This window comes from Protopterus annectens, chromosome 10.part0 (assembly GCF_019279795.1).
Source record: "Protopterus annectens isolate FY-2018-M chromosome 10.part0, PAN1.0, whole genome shotgun sequence".
Classification (NCBI taxonomy): Eukaryota; Metazoa; Chordata; order Ceratodontiformes; family Protopteridae; genus Protopterus; species Protopterus annectens.
The window spans coordinates 83,402,464-83,418,073 of NC_056744.1; the positions used below are offsets into that span (position 1 = coordinate 83,402,464).

At 43.5% G+C, this 15,610-nt stretch overlaps 1 protein-coding gene across 1 annotated transcript in view; it reads left to right on the top strand.

The window, feature by feature from the left end:
- The window catches only part of NPLOC4 (NPL4 homolog, ubiquitin recognition factor), a 1,702,928-nt gene that overhangs the window by 1,385,467 nt on the left and 301,851 nt on the right, over nucleotides 1-15,610 (top strand). The window lies entirely within an intron of this gene.

Here is a 15,610-nt window from a genome sequence, read left to right on the forward strand (position 1 = left end):
CTTCTGTTCTCATGTTGCAGTATTCATAATCTTTGGGTTAGCCTCCACCTAGAGACCCAAATGTCCGGCCAGTATACAAAAGCTTTAGTCACTGGAAGGTACGTGGTGCGTCTGACGGCCGTAGGGTGCGTTAGCTATAAAAGTGACATCTGCACATACCGTCCTCAGGACTTCTCTGCCGCCAGTCGAATGTCAGCTTATCCTGCCATCTCTGCTGTGGATCCTGCAATTTAAAGTTAAGCACCCCATTGGGGCCTTTTTCTTGTTTTTTTGTCACTGCATGCCTGCCCAGCTTCATGTCATCCAGAAAAGGAAAGTGTAGGTGTGGACGTCAAATCCCTCATAAGGACGCCCACTACCTCTCTGATGTTCATCATGTTACACTGCTGCAGTCATCACACTTGGGTTATTTGCCGTCAGGCGGTCCCGCAGTCGGCCCGAGTTCCAAAGTCTTGGTCTGGCATCGGTTGCTGTCACTTCTTCCCTGACGTCATTGCGACAGGGGTATAAAAGAGGCAGCCGACGCCATTTTCTTAAGCCTTTCTTGCAGCGCGGTGCCTGAAGCAGAAGCAGTTCGCAAGTGCTGGTCGGCCGACTTCTGAGATTTTCAAATCGAATTTCAGACCGAAGTCTTCAATAAAGCTAAATACCCCGTTGGGGAACCTTTTCTTGCCTCAGTCCGATGTCAGAAAAAGTTAATAATTGCATTTCTTGTGGGAAGCAAATACCTCTTAAGGATTTTCATTCTTATTGTATCCCTTGCCTAGGCCCAGACCACAACGTCACAGGTTGTCGGTTTTGTGCTAGGTTTAACAAACGAAATATTAAATGTCAGTTTGATTTCACCCGACATTATTTTGGTAGAAAATTTAATTATACCATGCCGTCGGAGCAACCGACGACTGGGATGAATAAAAAGCGCAAAGATAAGGTTAGGCAGCCGAGACCCAAACCAGACACCGAGGCCTCTGCTAGGCCAGTCGCCGGTTCTCCGGTTTTCAGTGAGGCGCCTATGCAGCCCCTGATGACCGCTGATTTAGAACCCCAGCCTGCATCCAACTCCCAAGCGGAGATTGCAGGGCCTCCAGAGCCTTTATCTTTAGGCCCTTCCGACTCCATGGCTGATGGGGATTTCGGTGCAGTTGAAAGCCCATCAGTTGCTGAAGGTGTCTTCACACCGACTACACTTACACTTACTATTAAATCCTTTACAAAACTGAAAAATCCATTAAAAGTAAGGAAGCCTGTACAGCAGTCTCCAGTGCAAGGCCCCATGCCGAAGAAACAGATGCTTAAGATGGCCGAAGATTTAATTACCATAATCAGGGGTTCCCATCCCCCAACTGACAAAAGGCCTAGACAGGAGGAGGACTATGCTTCCTCTGACCAGGTTTCCATAACTTCAGATTCTTCTGAGGAACAGGAGTACTCTTTTCCCCCTTATGAAGACTCTGATGCTGAAGAGTCTATTCCTTCAGCATCTCCCCCAGAAGACTACTTTTTTGGGGAAACTTTACATACCATGAGGGAACATTTCCACTGGGAAGGCCAGGATTACTCTGATTCTAAGAAAAGGCTCCGAGAGTTCCTCTTACTAACCCAGCACAGACCCCTTGCTATTCCACCTGTGTTAGACATTGTGGATGATGTTTATTCAGAATCTAGCCTTAACCCAGATTCATTACCTCCTGCACTAGCCAAACCAGACAGATACTACAGAGTAGAAAAAACACAGACGGCCAGCATATGTAGTCCAACGCTTTATTGGGTACAAAGGCAAGAACATAAAAATGTCCCAACCATAACTACAACCTCAAACCGGTTTCGGCAATATGCCTTCTTCAGTGAGAATAAAACAGCAGAAACATAAGCATCATAATTATTTAACTCCTACATCAGTCAGCCTTAGCCAATGGTATCCACCAACCCCTTTAATACATATTCATGAGCCCAAACAAGCTGACAAGTGCTTATACAATCATATATATATAAAATACAAAATGTATTTATAAATATAAATGTAGATAACATGAGTGCATGACTAGAGGTAATGATGATCAAAACCTGACCAGAAAAACTTAACAATATTATATTAAAGCCATGTAAACATGATTCAACCCAGTCTAAGCACTGTATACTACCCATAGAACAATCTATACACCATTCAAAAAAAAAAAAAAAACATTCCAATCACTCCATATAACCATGTATATACTATAAATATGTAAGTACCATGTTCAAAAGGAAAACCACATAAATACACATCAATTATATATAATATGTTAATTGAAATAGAACTCATTTGTATCATGAAAATAAATGGAGCCTCTCATAGCTATGTTCCAATAGGACAAAATGCTAAATGAAAAATTATTCATTATAAATGGTCATTAATACCAGGAGAGAACAAAGCTCCAAGATGAATAATCCAATATTTTTCTTTAAAACTTAATGCATTCTGCCATCCCTGTTGATGGCTTCTATCTCCTATAATCCTGTCAATGACAGTGAACATGAACTTGGCTGAAGGATGTTTTAGTGTATGTTGAAACCATGCATTAGTCGGCTTTTTGTTTCGTATATCACTTCTATGTTCCCCTATTCTAATACGTAATGAACGTGAGGTTTTGCCTACATAAAAGGCTGAACACTGGCATGTCGCTAAGTATATCACCCAACTACTAGAACAATTTCCAAAAATTCTTAGGTTATACACTTTACTAGTGTTGGCACTAGTGAATTGTTTAGTTTTGTTTACCTGAATACATGATATACAATGCCCACATGGAAAGGTGCCTAATAGTTCATCCCCCATGATGATGAGTTGTTTATATTGGGCTCCTCCACTATCCTGATGTTTATAGTGTGCAAAAAGAGAGCCCAATGTTCTGCCCCTTCTATAAGAAAATTGGCATTTGTCACCCAAATTCTCTCTCAAGAAATCATTGGCCAATAAAATATTCCAATTGTCACTGAGAACCTTTCTGATAACCTGATGATTCCTCCCATATGTAGTTATAAATCTCAAAGCAGAATCATGCCTAATAGGTGAATGGTCCCTATATTCCAGCAGTTGACTTCTCTGCTGTTGACCCGACCAATTCCTGGCAGATAAAATGTCAAATGGACGATATCCCCTTTCTAGAAATCTATTAGTTAAATCAATAGTGGCATCCTGATGGTCCCTGGCAGAGGAACTGATGCGTTTGATCCTCAAAAATTGGGATTTGGGAATATTCCGGACGGTGTGGCGTGGATGCATACTCGATGCATGGAGTAATGTATTATATTGTGGGTATTTGCGGTGGATCTTAGTACCAAGAGTATTATCAGTGTTTCTATACACAGTAACATCAAGGAAATCAATCTGATTCAAGTTGGATGTAACCGTAAACTCAATTCCCCATACGTTACTGTTAAGATATTCCACAAATTCACGCAAATACCCCAAATCCGCACGCCACATCATCCAGCAATCGTCCAAATACCTGCGCCATATGTCCATTTCCACCATGTAGATATTGTGTGATGGATTATAAATAAGGCATTCCTCCAGGTAGGCCATAAACAGATCAGCATAAATGGGTGCAAAAGAAGCTCCCATGGCCGTCCCCTGGAGTTGCCAGTAACATTCCCCTTGAAAATACAGAATGTTTTTATTAAGTACGTGTTCGGACATACAGATAATTAATGTGTTGAAACCTGGTGGGTATAGATCGGCTTTCTCTAACCAAAACTGTAAAGCTTGCAAGCCTGCCCAATGTGGTATGCTGGTGTAAAGGCACCTAACATCCAGTGTGCACAATAACCACTGTGATTCAATTTGTGTATCCTGGATAATTTGTAAGAATTGTGTAGTGTCTTGGATACTGGCTCTCACGTGTTTCAATAAAGGTTTTAACTGCTGAGTTAAAAATACCGATAGTGGTTCCGTAAGTGAGCCATGCCCTGAAACAATCGGTCTACCAGGTGGAGATGTAAGAGATTTGTGTATTTTAGGAAGCAAGTATAGTATTTGTTTAGATGGATCAGTAACTGTTAAATGTTGGGCTACACTGCGGGAGATAATACCCTCCTCAACCGCTCTGTCGATAAAGGTATCAATTTCTTTTTTGAACTGAGGTGTGGGATCTATACCCATAGACATATAACATCTAGTGTCGGATAACTGCCGAAGACCTTCCTGAATATAATAATCTATATCCAAAATGACCACCGCTCCACCCTTATCAGCTTGAAGTATAACAATCTTGTTATTTTCTTTTAATTCCATCAAAGCCTTCTTTTCAATAGGATTAATATTATCTTGCAGAATTTGAGATTCAAAAGGTGGAAAGTGGAGATCCCTAAGTACTGCTTGTTGAAATGTAGCTACATACTTATTCATAGGGGGCTGAAGTGTAGATTTATGAAATCTAAATTCAGTAGATCTTTGAGCATTAACTCTATTTGGATCTGAAAAAAATATCTTTAAATTAAGGCATCGACAAAAATCTAATATAATATTCCTGGGTGCCAGCTTAAATACAACGGCCCAGATGGCTTATCTCACGCCAGACAAGCAAGAACAACTGACTCAATACTTCAAAATGATGGCAACAAAGACCCAACTCCCTGCAAGAAAAATTCTGCAGGCCTTGGGATTCATGGCATCTTGCATACTTCTAATACCATATGCCAAACTGCATATGAGGAAATTACAACGGTATCTGAAAAGCGTATGGACTCAACACAGCCACAGCTTGGAAACAATAATACCACTAATTCCCTGCCTTCAACAGGAGTTTCTATGGTGGGCTCAGGCATGTCACCTCAACAAGGGTCAGCTTTTCACCTTGCCCACAGCCAGGCAAATAATGACAACAGATGCATCGGATTATGCCTGGGGTGCACACATGGCAGGACAGTGTATTCAGGGCAAATGGTCTGCAGATCAAATGCATCTCCACATCAATCAAAGAGATGGTAGCTGTACAAAATGCCCTAACAGCTTTCAAGGACCTCCTACATCCAGGACAACTTCTAATAAAGACGGACAACACCACAGTGATGTGGTACATAAACAAACAAGAGGGCACACATTCCTACCCCCTATGCAGGCAAGCAATGACCTTGTGGACCACAGCACTGCCCTACCAAGTTCAACTACAAGCACAATTCCTGCCAGGAAAGAAAAATACATTGGCAGACAAACTAAGCAGAAATATCATGGATCCTCACGAGTGGAAACTAGACCCACAAGTATTCACTATGATAACTCAAAAATGGGGGAGCCCAGACATAGATCTGTTTGCCTGCCCCCAAAACTACCAACTGCGAAAGTTTTGCACAAGGACATACCACACTCTAACTTGGAAAGTGCCGCCCTCTCATTCAGTTGGAAAACACTAACAGTGTATGCCTTTCCTCCACTGCCTCTTCTGGCAAAGGTGCTGCTAAAAGCCAGATTAGAAAGGCCACAAATGATACTCATAGCTCCAGACTGGCCACCCCAACACTGGTATCCAATATTAAGGAACATGGCTCAAGGCCCACCATGGATTTTACCTCAAATTCCTCCCCTGCTGACTCGGCAAAACAATCAGATTCTACACAGCCAGCTCAAGACTTTAAATCTGGCTGCATGGCAGATTATCTAAACAACCAGTCAGCACTTCTCTCTACAGCTGTTATGGATGTCATTCTGGAGGCCAGGAGACCCAGCACAAGGAAAACCTACTCAGACAAATGGAAAAGATTTTGCGCCTGGAACCAGGCTAAAGGCCAAAATCCCCTTGTCCCAAATATTCCTCAGATTTTGCAATATTTAACTGAGATGTTGCACAAAGGCCTTTCCTTTTCATCTGTAAAGATCCACGCTTCAGCTATTTCAGCTCATTACAACACGGATCCTCCTATTTTTTCACATCCATTATTAAGACAGTACCTCAGAGGGGCTAAGAACATAAGACCGCCCCGAAGAGCACCAACACCAACTTGGGACCTCAATTTTGTTTTGGAAAAACTTACACTACCACCCTTCGAGCCAGCTTTTTCAGCTGATTTACAATTTTTATCATGGAAAAACTGCCCTGCTGCTAGCAATAACTTCAGCACGAAGAGCCTCAGAGCTACAGGCCCTAATGGCAGTGGAGCCTTTCATAATTTTTCACCAAGACAGAGTCTCTTTACGAACTAACCCTTCCTTTATGCCAAAGGGTAGTATCCAGTGTGGCTCTAAACCAAGCCATTTATTTACCCACCTTTTATCCAAACCCCCAGAATAAAGGGGAAAGGCTCCTACACTCTTTGGACATTCACAGGCAATTACGTTTCTACTTGGATAAAACAAAGGTTTTCAGAAAATCTGATCAGCTCTTTGTATCCTATGCTGCAGGATCTCAAGGAAAGCCTATATCAAAACAGACCATTTCAAAATGGATAGGACATTGTATCCGTTTCTGCTACACATACCATGGGAAACCTGTACCTGGTAACATTAGGCCTCATTCCACCAGGGCTACAGCAACATCAGCAGCCTTCCTCGGAGGGGTACCAACCAAGGATATTTTGGAAGCTGAAACTTGGAGTTCAGTGCACACCTTCACCAAGCACTACCACTTACCTCTATACTCAAAAACCACAGCTGGCTTTGCCACTGCAGTTTTGCAGGGCCTACTAGCTTCTCCCAACCCTGTTTAGTACCAACCGCCCAGCCTTAGCTTTGGGATTCAACCCAAGTGTGATGACTGCAGCAGTGTAACATGATGAACATAGTACAGTTTTGTACCTACCATAAATGTAGATGTTCGAGTGTTCACACTGCTGCAGTCCAGGTTACCCTCCCACCTTCCCCTCTTTTTATCTGGGTTTTATCTATAGCTCCCTGTTTATACAATCTCTAAGATGTATTTCTATATGGTGTATTTGCTTACAGCTGTAGCTATTGTTTTCTACTTATGTAAGTTACTTAGGATTATGTATTGCCTTCCTCTTTGGGGGCACCTGACATCTGGGGCAAGAAAAACTGAAGAAAATGGCGTCGGCTGCCTCTTTTATACCCCTGTCGCACTGACATCAGGGAAGAAGCGACAGCAACTGACGCCGGACCAAGACTTTGGAACTCGGGCCGACTGCGGGACCGCCTGACGGCAGATAACCCAAGTGTGATGACTGCAGCAGTGTGAACACTCGAACATCTACATTTATGGTAGGTACAAAACTGTACTTTCTGCCTAGGGCTCAACCACAACCATAAGGCCTGTGCGATTTGTTAGGCCTTTGTCTCAAAAACTAGAACCAACGGCAACACCTCATATGTCTTGCTCTTGCGATGGAAGGGCTGTCTAGACATGCCGTCGAGCCACCAAAAAAGAATGCCAAAGTTACCAGGCCTGAGCCTGCTGCTGCACCTCTTCCACTTGACATTCCTCCTGTGGCTGAGGTACGCCTGAAAGAACATACAGAATCAGCCAACTCTGGTATAGTCTTTACCATTCCGGAGGCCACAGAACCAAAGTCTGAAAGCACGTCCGTTGAGGTAACACAGATGTAGGATTCCGACGACAAGGGGGAACCTCTGCTCACTGTGGACATCCAGACCGGTTCTTCCACCGTTAGTGAGGCTTCTGAACCTAGGACCTCCTTAGGGCCTACGCCCTCCAAGTCTGTTACTTCTTTAAAAAAGAAACAGAAAACCAAACATGTGACTTCACCTCCTGAAAGCTTGCCTGATTGGCAAGCTCTCTCTGTGTTTGATCAATGCCTTTATGGCCGTTAAGCCTTCGATGGCTGCTTCTCCTCAGGCTGCCCCTCATGTTATCAGCCCTAGGCCTCAGATTGTAGAGCCTCTTACAATAGAGGCCAAAGACTCTTCAGATTCCTCTTGAGGATTCTCTATCTTATGCTTCGCGAATGCCTTCCCCTCTAGGATATGCCTCCCCATAGGAGGACTCTGCTGAGGGGATTCCCGGGGGGGGGGGGGCTTACCTTTGGAGAAACCATCTCTTGGATGAAAGTTTTTCAAATGGGACTCCACAGAAATGTCTGAAGTCCAAAAGAGGTATTATGAACTCCTACAAATGGATACCCTTCACCTTCTGCCATTCCACCAATCCTTCCAGCCTTGTTATATGCCTTTTCTGCAGCTTCTAAAAATCCTGAATTCCAACCTCCTGCTACTAGAAGGCCTGACAGATTTTATAAGGTCCCAGAAGGGATGACATTTCTAATAAAATGCCTTGTTGCAGATCCTGGTACATTTCTGTCTCTGTAGACAAACCCTCCAGACTGTTACCCTCTACCTCTGTCCTTCTTTCTGATAAGGACAGCATACTGTGGAGAAACTTGGCAAGAAGGTGTACACCTCTACCACTTTGGCATTTAGGACCATCAACTGTAGGATACATATGTCTAAGTACTCCCTGGCCCTTTTGACTTTGGCTTCAAAACTCTTGGATGATCTCCCTGATTCAGCCACAAAGTCACAAATCTCTAACCTGATCTCCTTGTCCTCACAAGTGACAAGACACTCAATCAAATGCAGTTATGATGCTTCAGAGGCCTTGGCCAGATCTGCAGCTTCTGCCTCAGTGCTCAGATGGTTCTCTTGGTTAAGGCTCCAACCCCTACCTGACGATATCAGCGCTAAACTTTTTGATGCTCCCCTGGACAATGCTGCCTTGTTTGGGGCCCAAGTGGAAGAACTTTTCAAAACACTTCAACAGAAGGGGAAAGAACTAGAGGACTTGAAACATTTGTTTGTGTCACCAACTCCTAAGTTCCACAGAAATTTATCCGACTAAGACCCAGTTTATTAGAAAACATTCTGCTCCTTCTCCTCCTGCTAGGGGCAAAAAGAGTTCCAGAAAGCAGCAGCAGCCACCTTCCAGGCCTTCCCAGACACCAACCCAGAAACCTCCATTTCAGGACAAGGCAGATAGTCTCTGACTACCTGGCTCCTCCCTTCTCCCCCTCCAGATCCTATACCCCTTTCCCAAAGATTCTCTCTGTGTCTCCCTTTCTGGAAAAGCATTACCTCAGACGAGTGAGTCTTGTCAGTCATCAAAAAAGGTTACTTCATGACTTGGACCATTCATCCACTCTTTTTAAGTGGAATCCCACAGCCACCAAAGGACCTGATGCACCTATTCCAACCAGTCTTGGACAGCCTGCTCTCCAAGGGGACTATCCAGCCAGTCCCTGCATCAGAAAAGGGAAGGGGCTTTTACTCCAGACTTTTCCTGGTCCCAAGAAAGGATGGCCCATGGAGACCCATACTGGATCTCACTCACCTCAGCCTTTTTCTTCAAGTACCCACCTTACACATTCCCAAGCTTCAGACTCTATTTCTCCTGCTAATGCCTCTGGCATTTTTGGCCACCTTGGACATCAGAGATGCCTACCTTCATATCCCCATCTGGCCCAAATACAGGATGTACTTGCCCTTCTCTGTGGGTTCCTTGCATTTTCAGTTCTCTGCTTTACCCTTTGGACTTATCTACTGCTTCAAGAGTATTCACCAAGTGTCTGGCTCCATTGGCAGCCTATTGCATGGTCCTAGGGATACAGATTTTTCCATACCTGGATGACCTCCTGATCTATGCAGATTGTTACAGTACCCTCCAGAATCATCTCCAGACAGTCATTTCTGTTCTGCAGTCTCTGGGTTTCATCATCAACTTCCCAAATCCAGCCTAAACCTCTCCCAGGACATAGTCTTCCTGGGGTGCAGAATCAGGACAAACGTTATGATGGCATTTCTCCCACCCCAAAAGGTGGAAAGCCTGAAGGAATACCTGTTGTCTGTCATCCCATGCCCCCCTGCATTGACAGCAAGAGATTACCTCAGACTCTTAGGGTATATGGCTTCTATAATCCCCATGTTGCCACTGGCAAGACTCCACATGAGGAAACTTAAGTGGTAACTGAGGTCCACATGGACCCAACACTCCCATCCCTTGGACCACACCATTCCCTTCCTACCATGCCTAAGGAAGAAGATCCTTTGGTGGGTGGATCAAATCTCTCTTGAACCCAGGATTTCCCTTAGAACGACTAACTCCTGTCCATGAAATGTACACAGATGCTTCAGACCTGTGTTGGGCAGCTTGACGTTGCAAGGCTCATGGACAAGCCCCTTCAAGAGGGAGCACATAAACATCAGAGCGGTGAGGGCTCTCATCTTTGCACTGAGGGCCTTCCAAAATATTCTGAAGCAAGGACCCCTGCAGTTGTTCATGGACAACACTACTGTTCTTTGCTATGTGAACATACAGGGAAGAACAAGATCATACTTGCTATGCATACTTGCACTCCAGGCTTGGGAATTGGCAGTCCAGCATGGAGTAATTCTGCAGGCTGTCTATATCCCCTCAGTTTAGAACGCTCATGGGTTCATAGGTAGGTACTAGGCTGTTGGCTCAAGGGCCTATGTAAGCCTAGCCAGCAAGGTTCCATGGCTTACGCCACCCAAGAAAGTTATTTTCTTGTGCCACTGTCGAGCAGTGCCTTGATGTTCACAGGCAGCTAAGATTCTACCTCGACAAGACCAAATCCCTTAGGAGATCAGAGCAGCTGTTTTGTCTTCTTTCACCCCAGGGCTCTGGGAAAAGCTATGACAAAACAGGCAGATTCTACCTAGATTTCCAAAGCTGTCTTCTTTTATTATACCTACCATGGCACACACCTGGACTCTAACATAAAAGCCCTTTCCACTAGGGCCATGGCTTCCCCTGGAGCATTGTTCAAGGGGCTGGACACTGCGTCTATTTTAGAAACAGCTACCTGGGCGTCTGTCCATACATTCACCAAACACTACAAACTGGACCACATCTCCAGATCTTGAGCAGGTTTTGCTAGGCAATCCTGCATGGATTTTTGGAAAATAGTTCCAAACCACCCTCCTGTTCTTGCCTTTGAGCTATGGCACTCACCCAAAGGTTATGAATACTGCAACATGAGAATAGAATGCCCTTCTCTTCCATGTTGTAGTATTCTATCCCACTCTCCTTACCCCCTGGTAAAAAAAAAAAAGTCTTTCCTGGATGAATCAGGACTTGTGCAGCTGTCCTGGGACTGTGGTCTGACTGGGGCATTCATTTCTGAGGAAGGTACGTGCAGACATCACTTTTATGACCCCCTCATCCTACGGCCAACGTCAGATGTCCCATGTGCCTTGCAGTGACTAAAGCTTTTGTATACTGGCCGAACGTTTGGGATGCTAGGCGGAGGCTAACCCAAAGGTTATGAACACTGCAACATGGAAGAAAAAGGCATCTACATATGGTTATGGTAAGATTTACACAACTATTATCTTTTTTTCTGGAATCTTTCCTGAACTTCTTCAGCAAGTCTCAGGATTCTGCAGGAGACTTTCTCAGGATCCTAAGGATCAATGGCGTCCATGATTCCCTTAGCCAGGTTGCACCTGAGAAAGATGCAATAGTTTCTTTTAAAAAAAAAAAAACACATGGACCCAACATCTGCATTTTCCGGTGCATCAAATTCCAGTTTTGTGCTGCCTAAAAAGGATCTGCATTAGTGAGAACAACAAATTCAACAGTGCCCAGTTCTCTCCTCTCCTTAGACCTCAAACTACTCTCTCACCACACGTCAGATTTTGCTCGGGGAGCATTTTCTTTTTCATGGAGGTAAATGTGCAAGGTCTTTGAAGTCTTTCAGGTGGCCCAATGCATAGCAATATAAAGATGCTGGCTGTGAGCCATGCCTCGAAGTCTTTCCATTACCAATGGTCCCAAGAACCTCTTCACTTGATTACAGACAATACCACAGTCATGTGATACATAAAGAAGTAGGGAAGTACAAGATCCGTACCCCCACTCCCTGTGCATGTTTACTGTGATGGCTTGGGAGTTAGCTTTTCAGCATTCCTTAACCCTCTCATCATCATGCATTCCTTCAGCACAAAACAGTGCTAGACAAGCTGAGCAGGACCAGGACTGACCCTCACAAAGGGGAATTGAAAAAGTTTTTTTCCAGGAACTGATCTAGTTGATTGGACCACCTCAGATAGATCTCTCTGCCTCCTTTCAAAACAGACAACTAAATAAATTTTGTTTGAGGGGTTCTTGATAGAAAGCCTAGAAAACAGATGTCTTTTCATTTCCTTGGAAGGGAATATTCCTTTATGCTTTTCCATTATTTCTACTAATATCAAGGGTAATTCAAAAGGATTCCTCAAAAAGGATTGTAGTGAACCCCCCCCCCCTTTTTTTTGATCTGGGCAACATTGTTTCTTGCTTCTTATGGAATTGGCCAAGGGCTGTTACTAGAAGTTTCATCCCAGGCTTGATCTACTCACAAAAGATGGGGGACTTGGATACCCCTCTATCTCAATTAACTTCAGCTGAGTGCATGGATGACTCAGTTCTACTACCTTTTAGGCATGTATTTCTTGATGATGTGCAACAGGTACTTAAGTAGGCAAGAAAGCCTGCTACTAGAAAATCCTATATTGTTAAAGGGGGGGGGGGGTTCTAGTCTGTGCCTAACTAATAACCAGCACCCCATCAGGGACTTTGTGCTATAGGTGCTCAAATATTTAGATCTGACATTGTTGCCTTCATTTGTTCTTCAACCTGTGGGTTCGGATCTGAGGATCAGATCTGACTCAGCCGTATACTAAAGCTCCAGGATCCGAAATCTGAGCTTCTCCCCTACCCATAATGCTCCACTCCCCCACATCCTTCAGATGCCCTTCTGACAAGCATCGGGATTGTGTTTGTCTGAGCTCCTCTGGGTTTCAGTGAGTTTAAGAAATTTCTCTGCCTCTTTCCTTCCTATTTACTCATATATATTCATTCTCCTTGGTAATATAATTTTTGTAGATGGTTGTTTGTCTGCCATAAGTAGTTTCCATGGTATCCCTTTCTCCATACTCTTTCTAGCTGATATCCTATTCTTTGTGTATGTGTACATGTTATATATATCTATATGTGTGTGTGTGTGTGTGTGTGTGTGTGTGTGTGTATATATGTATATATATATAGCCTTGCCATCAAATGGTTTACATCATACCTCAGTAACCGACAACAAGCCATTCTTTGGGAAAACCACATCTCCTCCTTACTGCCCATTACTATTGGAGTCCCTCAGGGCTCCATTCTTGGTCCTCTCCTCTTCTCCCTCTACATAAATGATCTCCACTCTGTAATTCCTCAAGCTACCTGCATTCAATATGCTGATGATTCCACCATCATTTGCTCAGCATCCTCCTCTCCAGATCTCAGATCACTAACTCAAACTATGTTCAACACAGTAGAAACATGGTTCTCTAGACGGTACCTACTTCTCAACGCTAAAAAAACCAAACTTCTCCTCTTTACCCCCACCACTCGCACCCCTCCACTAAACTTCACCATCTCTTCAAACAACAACACTGTTATCTCTCCTGATACTACAACTAAACTGTTAGGAATAACCATTGATAACAATCTCTCATTTGACCAACATATAAACAATACTATCAAATCAGTTAACAGAAAAATAGGGTCTTTATACCGCATTAAACCATTTCTTACCCCTTCTACAAGAGCTACTATTGCTCATACCCATCTTATATCTACCCTCTTTTACGCCTCTCCTATCTTCACCAACCTCAAGAAAACTAACCTAAACAAACTAGCAACCTGCTACAATAACATTGCCTGCTTCGCCACTGGTAAACCTTTTAGAACCCATCACTGCCTTAATCTGAAACACTTAGGCTGGCTGGAACTACAAAACTATCTCATTATCTCACAACTCACAATTGCCCACAAACTACTGTACCAACCTAATAACACTCCTATTCTATCACAACTTATACTCCCTTATAACAATCTCACCTCTCTTCGTTCGTCCTGTAAACTTATGACCAAACCCATAAAGGCCCATAACGTAGCTGGTGACTCCCTTTTCACAAACACTGTTGGCAGGGCATGGAATTTGTTGCCTAAAGACTTAACTTTAATCTCATCTCTACCTCTCTTCAAAAAACAAATCAAACTGTACTTCCATAACCACTGGCTTTGTTCCTGTACTACTCCAGGGTAACTTCCCTCACCCCACCCACTCTGTACCTTTAACCCTTCTGTTTGCTTAATATTTAGCATCTACCCTACTTCTTCACCCCTGCTATCCTACTTTTCTCCCTCACCTCCTCTTGACTGTCTTCCTTCTTTTCCTCTCTCATTCCTGACTCCTGCCCCATCACTATTATTTATCTCACTTTTTCCTTCTACTTCTCTACCCCTCTGAGCTTAAACCATTATTCTCTATGGCAAATGCTATATTGCACATCCTTTTATGTACTAGGTAAAATTATTGTGAATCTGATCGAACTTATGTATGATCTCTAACTGTTTGAGTTCCAGAATATATGTTGATTTTATTAACAAGTTGATGTTTATTTCTATTTTATTGTATGCTTTTATTAACAAGTCTGTTCATTTATGTTTTGTGTGGAGCTTTTCTCCCCGGGCCTCTACTGAAAATGGACATATATCCAGCTAGACTAGCCCGGTCAACAAATGTAAAATAAAAAAATAAATAAATATATATATATATATATATATATATATATATATATATATATATATATATATATATATATATATATATACATATATATATATAAAAGTAGAACTTTCCTTTTAAATTCACATTTCTCTATCCTTAGAGTTTTTTGTGTGGTTTGAGTGTTAAGAGTTGGTGTTTTGTTCTCTAGTTATCTGGGTTATTGCAGTATGTCTGGCTGCAGATCTGCAGGTTTTAAAAATGTCTCATGGGCACAAGATTCCTTTGTCCAATGCCTACTCGTATTGTGTAGTTTGTCTTGGGTCTGCTCACTTAGACTCCTCTTGCTCCGTATGTTCTGGCTTTAACCAGCGAGCGTTAATTGATCGGAGAAACAAGCTGATCCTGAAAGGTGGTCTTCCTTCCACTGCTGCTTCAACACCTTCCATTTTAGGGGCTCAAACTCCCCTCCAAGAAGCACAAAGAATGCAAGAGGTCAACCAGCAGATCCCAACAATCCTGCTAACCTCCTGCTAAGTCTTGTAAGTTGTCGGATGTGATTAGCTTGGCTCCTATCGCGATTCAGGCTGCCTCTGAGCACCAGTCTCATAGTTTTTCTCTTGAACCAGTTGCCTCGAGGCCAAAATCCCCTGTTGTTCAACCCCCGAGACTGGTTTCCAGACCACCATCCATTGCTTCTTCTGCTGGGTCTTCTCGCAGTCTGTCCAAAATTGAGGTAGACAGCATGATGGTGAAATTCCTCAAGGCACAAATCCAGCTGTGGATCTTGCCTGCTCCATCCCCCTCTGGATCCATGAGTCACATCTCTGCTTTTGCTCCGATATCTCCTTCTCCGATCCAACCCCTGGTTTCAGAGTTAAGCCTGAACGTACCTGGAGTCGAGACTTCGGAGCTGATGGGTATGGGTTGCCTCGACTCCGACAGTCTCCCTGACTCGCCCGGCTCTACCATTTCTGAGCAGAGCAGTTCTTGGAGCCATAGTTTTGGTGTCAGGTCCAAGGTTAACCGCGGTGTCTCTATCTCCCTCGGCATTCAAGGTTGTGGAGAGGCTTCTCTATGCACCCAGAAGAGCCTAGACTCTACTGACTCCGGA